Source organism: Rattus norvegicus, chromosome Y (assembly GCF_036323735.1).
Source record: "Rattus norvegicus strain BN/NHsdMcwi chromosome Y, GRCr8, whole genome shotgun sequence".
Lineage (NCBI taxonomy): Eukaryota > Metazoa > Chordata > Mammalia > Rodentia > Muridae > Rattus > Rattus norvegicus.
Genome location: NC_086040.1, coordinates 29,186,525 through 29,199,046, shown reverse-complemented (window position 1 = coordinate 29,199,046; position 12,522 = coordinate 29,186,525). Strand labels below are relative to the sequence as shown.

The 12,522-nt window shown below is 40.8% G+C and overlaps 1 long non-coding RNA gene across 1 annotated transcript; it reads left to right on the top strand.

The window, feature by feature from the left end:
* Positions 1 to 4,139: 4,139 nt before the first annotated feature.
* On the top strand, positions 4,140 to 10,099 carry LOC134484395 (uncharacterized). The gene is made up of 2 exons (XR_010061841.1): positions 4,140 to 4,907; positions 9,739 to 10,099. It is a non-coding gene; the product is annotated as an uncharacterized LOC134484395 (long non-coding RNA).
* Positions 10,100 to 12,522: the final 2,423 nt, after the last annotated feature.

Genomic DNA, 12,522 nt, shown 5'->3' with positions numbered 1-12,522 from the left:
GTCCAAATAACAGCAGTTCACTTTAGAAAACACTAACTGTGTGTTTATCTTCAAAGTAAACTTCCTACAAACTTTTCCCGCTTTTAACAAACAGAATTCTCCAAATAATGAGATAATCAGTCTGGGAAAAGCATGTTTTGTCTCTATAGAAAAATATGTTTTTTTTTCCATCTAGAACCACTTAAATCTAAGCTTATTGGCCAAGTAACAGCAATTCACTTTGTAAAACACTAGCTGTGTGTTTATCTTCAAAGCCAACTTCCTACAAACTTTTCCCACTTGTAATGAACAGAATTCGCCAAAGAAGGGTCCATTCGGAATCAGAATCCCATGTGTAGTCTATATAGAAAAGTATGCATTTCACTGTCTAGAACCACTTAAAACTAAGCTTATTCGTCAAGTAAGAGCAATTCATTTTGCAAAACACTAGCTGTGTACTTATCTTCAAAGTAAACCTCCGACCAGCTATTCCTGCTTGGAATGAACAGAATTTGTAAAAGAATGTTTGGTAGAATGGGAAATGCATGTTTTGTCTATATAGAAATTCTGCTTTTTACCATCTAGAACCACTTAAAACAAAGCATATTTGCATAGTAACTTCAATTAATTTTTCAAAACACAAGCTATGTGTTTATCTTCAAAGTCAAGTTCCTACAAACTTTTCCCGCTTGTAATGATCAGAATTCACAAAGAATGTTCGATTCAGAATGGCAAACACATGTATTGTCTATATAGAAATGTCTATCTTTTATCATCTAGGATCACTTAAAACTAACCTAATTTGCCATGTAACAGCAATTCACTTTGCAAAACAGTAGCTGTGTGTTTATCTTCAAAGTCAAGTTCCTACAAACTTTTCCCGCTTTTAATGATCAGAATTCACAAAGAATGTTCGATTCAGAATGGCAAACACATGTATTGTCTATATAGAAATGTCTATCTTATATCATCCAGGATCACTTAAAACTAACCTAATTTGCCATGTAACAGCAATTCACTTTGCAAAACAGTAGCTGTGTGTTTATCTTCAAAGTCAAGTTCCTACAAACTTTTCCCGCTTTTAATGATCAGAATTCACAAAGAATGTTCGATTCAGAATGGCAAACACATGTATTGTCTATATAGAAATGTCTATCTTATATCATCCAGGATCACTTAAAACTAACCTAATTTGCCATGTAACAGCAATTCACTTTGCAAAACAGTAGCTGTGTGTTTATCTTCAAAGTAAACTTCCTACAAACTTCTCCCTCTTGGAATGAACAGAATTCACCAAAGAATGTGAGATTCAGACTGGGAAAGGCATGTTTTGTCTATGTAGAAAAGTCTGCCTTTTACAGTCTAGAGCCACTTAAAATAAGCTTATTCTCCAAGTAACAGCAATTAACTTTGAAAAACACTAGCTGTGTGTTTATCTTCAAAGTAAACTTCCTACAAACTTTACCCGCTTGTAACAAACAGAATTCTCCAAATAATGAGATATTCAGTCTGGGAAAAGCATGTTTTGTCTGTATGAAAATTATGTTTTTTTTCCGTCTAGAACCACTTAAATCTAAGCTTATTCGCGAAGTCTCAGCAATTTACTTTGTAACCACTAGCTGTGTGTTATCTCAAAGTCAACTTCCTACAATCTTTTCCCCCTTGGAACGAACAGAATTCGCCAAAGAATATTCCATTCAAAATGGGAAACACATATTTTGTCTATATAGGTAAATCTGCCTATTAACGTCCAGAACCACTTACAACTAAGAATATTTTCCAAGTAACAACAATCCACTTTGCAAAACACTAGGTGTGTGTGTATCTTCAAAGTAAACATTTGACCAGCTTTTCCCACTTGGAACAAACAGAATTCGCCAAAGAATGTTCGATTCAGAATGGGAAATGCATGTTTTGTCTATATAGACAAGTCTCCTTTTACCGTCCAGAACCATGTAAAACTAAGCTTATTAGCCAAGTAACAGAATTCACTTTGCAAAACACTAGCTGTTTGTATATCTTCAATGTCAACTTCCTACAAGCTTTTCACGCTTGGAAAGAACAAATTTGTCAAAGAATGTGCAATTCAGATTGGGAAATACAGGATATGTCTATAGAGAAAAGTATGCTTTTTACAGTCTAGAACCACTTATAACTAAGCTTATTCGCCGAATAAGAGTAATTCATTTTACAAAACACTAGCTGTGTGTTTATCTTCAAAGTAAACCTCCCACCAGCTTTTCCTGCTTGGAATAAACAGAATTTGCCAAAAATGTTCGATTCAGAATGGGAAATGTAGGTTTTGTCTATATAGAAAAGTCTGCTTTTACTGTACAGAACCACTTAAAACTAAGCTTATTTTCCAAGTAACAGCAATTCACTTTGTAAAATACTACCTGTGTGTTTATCTTCAAAATCAACTTCCTCCAAGCTTTTCCTGCTTGGATCGAACAGAATTTGCCATAGAATTTGCGATTAAGACTGGGAAACGCATGTTTTGTCTATATAGAAAAGTATGCCTTTTACCGTCCAGAACCAAATAAAACTAATTATTTACCAAGTAACAGCAATTCACTTTGCAAAACACTAGATGTGTGTATATCTTCAATGTCCATTTCCTACAAGCTTTTCCCGCATGGAACGAACAGAATTCGACAAAGAATGTGCTATTCAGATTGGGAAATGCATGTTAAGTCTACAGAATAAAGTATGATTTTCACAGTCTAGAACCACTTAAAGCTAAGCTTCTTTGCCAAATAAGAGCAATTCATTTTGCAACACACTAGCTGTGTGTTTATCTTCAAAGTAAACCTCAGACCAGCTTTTCCTACTTGGAACAAACAAAATTTGCAAAAGACTGTTTGGTAGAATGGGAAATGCATGTTTTGTCTATATAGAAAAGTCTGCCTTTTACCTTCGAGAACCACTTAAAACTAAGCTTATTTGCAAAATAACAGCAATTCATTTTGCAAAACACTAGCTGTGTGTTTATCTTCAAAGTAAACTTCCTACTAACTTTTCCCGCTTGGAACGAACAGAATTCGCCAAAGAATGTTACATTCAGAATGGGAAACGCATGTTTTGTCCATATACAAAAGTATGCTTTTTACTGTCCAAAATCACTTAAAACTAAGCTTATTTGCCAAGTAACATAAATTCACATTGCAAATTACTACCTGTGTTTTTATCTTCAAAATAAACTTCCTACAACCTTAACGCACTTTGAAAGAACAGATTTCACCAAAGAATGTGAGATTCAGACTGGGAAAGGCATGATTTGTCTATATAGAAAAATCTGCTTTTTACCGTCTAGAACCACTTAAAACTAAGCTTACTTTCCAAGTAACAGCAATTGATGTTGCAAAACACTAGCTGTGTGTTTATCTTCAAAGTCAACTTCTTACAAGTTTTCCTGCTTTGAACAAACAGAATTTGCCAAAGAATGAGAGATTCAGACTGGGAAAAGCATGTTTAGTCTATATAGAGAAGTATGTTTTTTACCATCTAGAACCACTTAAACTAAGCATATTGCCCAGTAACAGCAATTCACTTTGTAAACACTAGCAGTGTGTTCATCTAAAGTCAACTTCCTACAAGCTTTTCCCGCTTTTAAGGAACAGAATTCGCCACAGAATGTGCTATTCAGATTGGGAAATGCATATTATGTATATAGAGAAAAGTGTGCTTTTCATAGTCTAGAACCACTTAAAGCTAAGCTTCTTCACCAAATAAGAGCAATTCATTTTTCAAAACACTAGCTGTGTGTTTATCTTCAAAGTAAACTTCCTACAACCTTCTCCCTCTTGGAACGAACAGAATACACCAAAGAATGTGAGATTCAGACTGGGAAACACATGTTTTGTGTACATAGAAAAGTCTGTCTTTAACTGTTTGGAACCACTTAAAACTAAGCTTATTGGCCAAGTAAGAGCAATTCACTTTGCAAAACACTTGCTGTGTCTTTTTCATCAAAGTCAACCTCCTACAATCCTTTCTCACTTTGATTCAACATAATTTACCAAAGAATGAGAGATTCAGACTGGGAAAAGCATTTTTAATCAATACAGAAAAGTCTCCCTTTTACTGTCGAGAAACACTTAAAACTAAAGTTATTCGCCAAGTAACAGCAATTTGAAAAGAAAATTATACAAATTCTAGGTTTAGAAATATAAAATTAAAAGAGTTTGCCCCAAAAGCCACAAACTCAGGGCTAAGCCCTGCCGCCAGGAATAGCAGGCCATAAAGATAAAGAAAAGGAATGCAGGATCCAGCTCAGGCTATCGAGGACTGACCCATAAACCATCCAAAGACGTCCCCCCAGCTTACTCAGAGTCATACTTTAACCAGATGTCCTCCAGACCCTGATAAGCCCCTACTTGTGCTTTTCAGCCATTGTGTCCTACAGAGAGCATTCCAAGAAACCGGACAGCCCAAGCCTAACCAGAGGTGTTTCAAATACAAATGCTCCATCAATTTTGACGAACTTTTAAAAATAATGAGGACCTAAAGACCCTACCCTTCTCCTGATTTAGTAGCTCTGTTCCAGGAACCAGGGGGCCATAAAACCTTCTGGCGTCCCCTTATCTCCTGGAGCCATAAAACAATCTTGTAACTTGTGGTGCATTCCCCTTTGACATCCCCCATCCCCTGGTGCTCACAGCCTCTGCCTTTAAATACTCTTTTTCCCAGCCTCTCGGGGTCGACACCTCTGTCTCCTGCGTGGGATACGTGTCGGCCCGGAGATCTCTGTAATAGGTCTCCGTAATAAACCTCGCCTTTGCTTATTACATCCAAAATGGTCTCTCTGTGTCTGGGGTCCGCGATTTCCCAAGACTTGAGTAAGGGTCTCTCTGCGTGGGATCTTTCATGTTTATGGGGGCTCGTCCGGGATCTGCGCGACTACCCCAGACTCCGAAGACCCCTTGGAGGTGAGTTGGATGTTTGTCTGAGTGTTTCTGTGTGAGCGGCGCCGCAATTGTCAGTCTGTGTCTGTCTCTGTTTTGGTTCCGCCGTGTGTGTATATATGTGTGTCTTAGTACTGGTCAGTGTTAAGAGGGCAGATGGGTATTCCTGCCCTGTGGTAAGAGGGCAGATGTGTGTTCCTGCCTTGTGCTGAGAGGGTGGATGTGTATTCCTGCCCTGTGCTAGGAGGGTGGATGTGTGTTCCTGCCCTGTTCTAGGAGAGTGGATGTGTATCCCCACTCAGTGCAGCTGCCTTTGTGGTTCGTGAGGACCCTCTGGCTGCGGAAGGGGGGACGCCCCGGGCCCGCAAAGCTGCAGCCCCTGGAAGACGTTCCACGGGCGGAGAACAGTCGGGAGAGCCCGGCTATGGACAGTCAGGAGGACCTGACTCTGGTTTTCTGGAACAAAGGAGATGGAATGCTCCTTTTACCTAGGCGGGAGTGGACGAGGAATCCCACTCCGTCAGAGGTCGAGTTCGGCTGCCTATTTAAATATAGGCACGGACAAGTGTGCTTAGTCGTTAGGACAAGAGGACACTCTGGAATCCTGTTGGGAGGTGGAATCAGATGGTCCATCTCATCCCAAAAGCAGCTAAGGTTAAGCTGCAGTTTGGGCCACGTACTGAAGGTACCAGGCATCTGTGAAAGTTGGTTATAAGATGCTTTGTCTTGATATTGTTTGTCTGGCTTGTTTTCTGTGGTATTGTCGAGTGTCTTTTTGGCTTTTGTTTCGTTTTTGAATTTTGGACTGACGACTGTGTTTGAATTTGGACTGACGACTGTGTTTAAAATCTTGGACTGATAACTGTGTTTGAAATCATGAAACTGTTTGCTTTGTTCGTCAAAGAGTTTTACTTGGTCCTCTTGGTGCTTAAGTTAAGAGTTAAAAATAATTTGCTTGAGAAAAATTGTTTTCTGCCAGGGAGTTTTGTCTTTCTCTCTTGAGCCTCCTCTCCAAGGAGAGAGGCGCCACCCTTTACTCCCCTTGATCAGCCTAGCTGCTGTTAACAGTTGTGTAAACAGACATTAACAAAAACCTTGAGGACAAAACTGCTCGTAAATAAAAAAGTTCCCCAGATTAGGCCACCGGTATGAAACAAGTATAGTGAGTAAAAAACTTAATTTTATGGACCCCGCTCTAGTGGCGGTGTGTTGGTTGATAGCCAGTGTTAAGTTTTTAAAACATAGTGTTTTATCTGTGCTTGTGCTCCCAACACACAGTAGGGGGGAGCGAAACTAGCTGTGGAGCTGCTGCAGCGAGCATGAAGACTTCTCAAGTCTCACCCAATTTTTCTGGCTCTTCAGGAGCTGTTTAAAAGGAAAAGGCTTAAGGTAAAAAGAAACACTATAGAGAGATTTCTTAGTGAATTACTACACCTTGGTTCTCGATCTCTGGGAATCTCACGATGGACAGCTGAGATAAACTAGAAAAAGATTTAAATTTTGCTTGAGAGCAAGGATTCTTAAAGGCGGAGTTTCAGCCGGTATGGCACTTAGTGCGTAGCTGCCTAAAAGATCAGAAATGCTGTCAACAGGCTATAAAAAAGGGACAGGCTGTGTTAGAAATGCTACAGGAAAAATGATCTAAAAAGGCTGAGAGTGAGGTGGGGGAGGACTCTAAGAAAAACAAGAACAAGAAAGGAATTTCTGCTTTTAGTGACCAGACCTTCAACTCTTGCTCACAGAAAGAGGGTGCTCATTAAGAGAAGTTCTTTAAGGAGCCTGCCTTATCTGCTGGCCCTATTCCAAGAGAGTAGCCAGTCTCCAGCATTAAATTACTTTTCTCACTGGTCATCATTAGCATGGAGAATGCCTTTGATCCTATCCCCACAGCAGCCAGTTCCTGCCCCTATGGTCGAAATGTCCCAGGTTGGGGGACAGAGAAGCCCCTAAAATAGTTTCAAAGAATCTACAACAAACTGTAAAGAACTTTGTTTTGTTTTGCCAGTTTAAATTTAGAATTCAGGCTTTGGCTGTGGCCGAGGTCAGGATTAATGTTTTCTTTTCCATGGGCCTTTAGCCCACTGAGAAAGTTTGGTAAAGGGCTGCTACTGAGGTCCTGAAAGCCCCAGGTGAACTGGTTACAATTCTTTTGTCAGCTGCTTAGTATCTAAAACCCAGGTTCTAACGTCTCTCCATCCTTTTGTTATTAGTTCTTACTGGAAGCCTAGTGCCATTTAGAGGATGGGTCTCTTGAGCGATAAAGCCACTGAGCTGGCACTAAAAAAAAAAAAGTACTCCTTAAGGGAAAATCTAAGTCCAGAGAGACAACCGGTAACAGATAGGCTGCCCCTCTGCTCACTTTTCTGTTTCACAGACACAAGGTTTTTTTGTCCCAAGAAAGCCTCCTGGCTTAGCTGTGTGACTAAATGCTATTTGCCCTCTTCAGTGGACCTCTATTCTCGAGATTCCCTTGTTTTCTCACTATCCCATTTGAGATGCTTGTTAGTAACTGTTACAGGTCTTCTTTACCACCAAGGAAAGACAGAATCCTACTAGAGGCCAGAAAAAGTGTTCCAGAGATGGATGGAAGGCCCTCACTTCTGCCTGCTCTCTTCAGACGCCTGAAGGTAGGGAGTGCTCCAGGTCTGCCGCCAGACTCCAAGGGTGGGTCTCTGAGGGGCTAGAAAGTGCCCCACCAATCTGGCTAAGATAAGGAAAGGATATAAAGAGAATGTTACAGAAATTTAAAGGGTTAAGTTGCTGAGAGTTAGTACACGTTACAGAGAAAGAGGTAAAAAGAACAGAAAGCTAGAGAAAAAAAGAGACAAAAAAAAGAAGAAGTTAGAGAGATAAAGAGAGATAAAAGATGAGAGAGGAACATATACTGGCCACAGTAGTTAGGGAACCTAGGAAGATAGGACCTGACAACAGAAGAGAATTCCTGGCTAAAGATCAGTGTGCCTAATACGAAGAAAAAGGATATTGGGTCAGGGACTGCCCCAGAAAGAACAAGAGGGGACACTGGAGAGCCTCTTGGTGCTGGCTATACACAGAGATAGAAGGGAAGCCCACCCAGTTGTTTTGTGGATACAGGGACCCAATGCTCTGTGCTCCTATGCCCCCCTGTGGGCCAATATCCAAAGACCTTGAGTGCAAGGAGCTACTGACAACGAACAATACTTATGGACTGCCCGAAGAACAGTGGACCTTGGCGTGGGCCGGGTAACCCACTAGTTCATAGTCATCTCTGACTGCCCCCATCCCTTGCTCATGAGAAAATTGCTCTCCAAATTGGCTTGCGTGGGCTGAAATGGCTGGATGAGGCCATGTGTATACATATCTATAGACTGTGTATGTGGAGCTTAAGACCTGTCTCAGTACACCAGTAACTGATGCTGGGAGATGAATGGCTTAGTGCTTTTCTGCCTGGAACACACTGTTCCTGCCAGCCGGGCACTAACAATTATCACCCAATCCAGGACTTAAACTGTGATAGAGTGGCTGATAGAGTGTCCAAAGATGGGACTACTGGTCAGCTGCCATGGACTAGATTCTCCACCGGTTGGGGACAATCTGGTCACCTTGCTGCCCAATCCGGACCTGGAGCCACCACAGCACGAGTGTCAAACACTGACAGAAGCACATGGGTGGAGGAAAGACCTCTGCGACTGGCTGATTGACCCCTGCTGAAAGCCGAGGACCTTGTCCACAGACGGGAACAGTTCTCTTCATGAATGAAGGTCAGAGACAAGTGGGTGCTGCCATGGTGGACAACACAATGTCATCTAGAATGGCTGAACCCCAACCCCCCCAGCACATCAGCGCCACAGATGTCTTTGCCATCTCTTAGATGCCCTGATGAAGCCAACAACTGTGAGTACTATTCATTGCTTAGGATATCAGGAGGAAAGAGATTCAGTGACATGGGACAGTAACAAAACAGATAAAGTGGCTCGAAAAATGGTTATACAGGAGCCTATCCTGGTTACAGGCCTACAAGAGACAGCCACTGGGAACTGAAATTGGACTAAGGGATGGCCTCACTTAGAATGTACAACAGAAGAAAAGGCCCAAGTTGTTTAAAAGATAAAAGGACAATGACACACTTGGGGAGAAAGCTATACTCCCCAGAGAACAAAGAAAAGACTCACTTTGCCAAATACAGAAATGGACTCATTTAGGAGATAAAAAGTTTGTCCAAGTAGTTAAATGTATGTAATAGACTTTAAGATTTTAGCCAGAGAGGCAGTAGAAAATATAAGGTATGTCAATAAGTGAATGCTTAACAAGCAAACAAGACAAAGAGACCTAGAGAGTTTAACGAAAAGTCGAAGTGAACTTCACTGAGATAAAACCAGAAAAATATAATCACAAGTATCTCCTAGTGCTTGTAGATACTTTTTCAGGAATAGATAGAAGCTTTCCTCACCAAATGAGAGACGGCCTCTGCAATCATCAAGAAGATACTGGAAGAAATCTTCCCCAGGTCTGGAATGCCCAAGGTAATCTGGTCAGACAACGGCCCTACTTTTGTTGCCAAGGTAAGCCAGGGTGTGGCCAAGTATTTAGAGGTTGATTAAAAATTACATTATATCTACAGACCTCAAAGTTCAAGACAGGTAGAATAAATAAATAAAATTTTAAAAGAGACCCTAAACAAATTGACCATGGAGACTGACACAGACTGGGTGACACTCCTTCCCTCTTGCTCTCTTCAGAGCAAGAAATACCCCTTCCAGATTCAGCCTTACCCCCTTTAAGATCTTATATGGGGCCTCAGCTCCCCTGACTGTATTAGATGATGTTACTGAACCAACATGTCATAGTGCCATAGTAATAATGATTTGTGTGCCAGGCTAAAAGACCTACAGGTGATACAGAAAGAAATCTGCTCACAGCTGACAGCAGCCTATGCCCCGGAGACCCCTGAGACATCCCATCAGTTCCAGGTCGGAAACAGCTACACTGAGCCCAGACACTCGATCCTCGCTGGAAAGGACCATACCTGGTGCTGCTGACCACCCTGACAGCCGTCAATTCTCAGCCCTCACCAGCCGTGTACTAGCTGTTAGGGCTGAGAGCTGGGACCTAGAGAGAAATTCAGTCATGTTTGTCCTGGGTTCCATCGAGATAGGTGTGGGGATAGGCTTGATTTCTATTACAAATAATGTAACATTACATATGTTAGTACTCCTAACACTTCTTGGGACTGTGCCTCATTGGATCACAACCTATATAAGTTTAGAAGTTCTGAAAGACAGTCATGACCTTGGTGTATAGGTTCAGATAGTGTCCAGATTGGAATCCTGATACTAAAGACTTAGTAAGAGACAAAAAAAAGGAGTTGAGAATTACTTAGGGCTAGGGCTATCTAGGTGCTACAAGGGCAGCACAAGGACATCTGCTGTTGCCCTACAATACAAGGCTTATAGAGAATTCAGAACTGCCATTGACTCAGATATAAAAAGAATAAAAGACTTTTTAGCTGACCTCCAAGAATACCTAACCTCCCTCTCAGAGGTAGTCCTTCAAAATAAGAAAAGATTAGACCTGATATTCCTTAAAGAAGGAGCCTGTGTGCTACACTGAAAAAATGTTGCTTCTATACAGACCATTCAGGAGTAATTAAAGACTCCATAAATAAACTTAAAAAAAGGTTAGACAAAAGACAGACAGAAAAACACATCAGAGATGGTTCGAGAGCTAGTTTAGTAGATCTCCCTAGATGACTACCCTACTCTCTGCTACAGCTAGGCCATTATTAATAATTTTCTTGGTTTTAGTCTTTGGCTCCTGCGTGACAAACAGGTTAATTGCTTTTGTTAAAAATTGAGTGGGTGCTGTGCGGTTGATGGTTGTGAGACAACAGTACCAGTCAGTTAAGACAACTGGTGAGACCAAATAAGACTTGATATCAAAATTCTAAGATTAGAATTATTTAGTAGGAGAAGACGGGAATGAAAAGAAAATTATACAAATTCTAGGTTTAGAAATATAAAATTAAAAGAGTAAGCCCCAAAAGCCACAAACTCAGGGCTAAGCCCTGCCGCCAGGAATAGCAGGCCATAAAGATAAAGAAAAGGAATGCAGGATCCAGCTCAGGCTATCGAGGACTGACCCATAAACCATCCAAAGACGTCCCCCCAGCTTACTCAGAGTCATACTTTAACCAGATGTCCTCCAGACCCTGATAAGCCCCTACTTGTGCTTTTCAGCCATTGTGTCCTACAGAGAGCATTCCAAGAAACCGGACAGCCCAAGCCTAACCAGAGGTGTTTCAAATACAAATGCTCCATCAATTTTGACGAACTTTTAAAAATAATGAGGACCTAAAGACCCTACCCTTCTCCTGATTTAGTAGCTCTGTTCCAGGAACCAGGGGGCCATAAAACCTTCTGGCGTCCCCTTATCTCCTGGAGCCATAAAACAATCTTGTAACTTGTGGTGCATTCCCCTTTGACATCCCCCATCCCCTGGTGCTCACAGCCTCTGCCTTTAAATACTCTTTTTCCCAGCCTCTCGGGGTCGACACCTCTGTCTCCTGCGTGGGATACGTGTCGGCCCGGAGATCTCTGTAATAGGTCTCCGTAATAAACCTCGCCTTTGCTTATTACATCCAAAATGGTCTCTCTGTGTCTGGGGTCCGCGATTTCCCAAGACTTGAGTAAGAGTCTCTCTGCGTGGGATCTTTCACAATTCACTTTGTAAACGCTAGCTGTGTTTTTATCTCAAAGTCAATTTCCTACAAACTTTTCCCGTTTGGAACGAACAGAATTCGCCAAAGAATATTCGATTCAGAATGGGAAACGCATGTTTTGTCTATATAGAAAAGTCTGCCTATTAAATTCCAGAACCATTTACAACTAAGCTTATTTTCCAAGTAACAGCAATCCACTTTGCAAAACACTAGCTTGTGTTTATCTTCAATGTCAACTTCCTACAAGCTTTTCCCACTTGCAATAAACAGAATTTGCCAAAGAATGAGAGATTCAGTCTGGAAAAAGCATGTTTTGTCTATATAGAAATGTCTGCATTTACTGTCCAGAACCACTTACAACTAAGCTTATTGGCCAAGTAACAGCAGTTCACTTTAGAAAACACTAACTGTGTGTTTATCTTCAAAGTCATCTTCCTTCAAACTTTTCCGGCTTGTAATGAACAGAATTCGCCAAAGAAGGTTCCATTCAGAATCGGAATCACATGTTTTTTTCTATATAGAAAAGTATGCATTTCACTGTCTAGAACCACTTAAAACTAAGCTTATTTGTCAAATAAGAGCAATTCATTTTGCAAAACACTAGCTGTGTATTTATCTTCAAAGTAAACTTCCGACCAGCTTTTCCTGCTTGGAATGAACAGAATTTGCAAAAGGATGTTTGGTAGAATGGGAAATGCATGTTTTGTCTATATAGAAATTCTGCTTTTTACCATCTAGAACCACTTAAAACAAAGCATATTCGCATAGTAACTTCAATTAATTTTTCAAAACACAAGCTATGTGTTTATCTTCAAAGTCAAGTTCCTACAAACTTTTCCCGCTTGTAATGAACAGAATTCACAAAGAATGTTCGATTCAGAATGGCAAACACATGTTTTGTCTATATAGAAATGTCTGCCTTTTACCATCTAGAATCACATA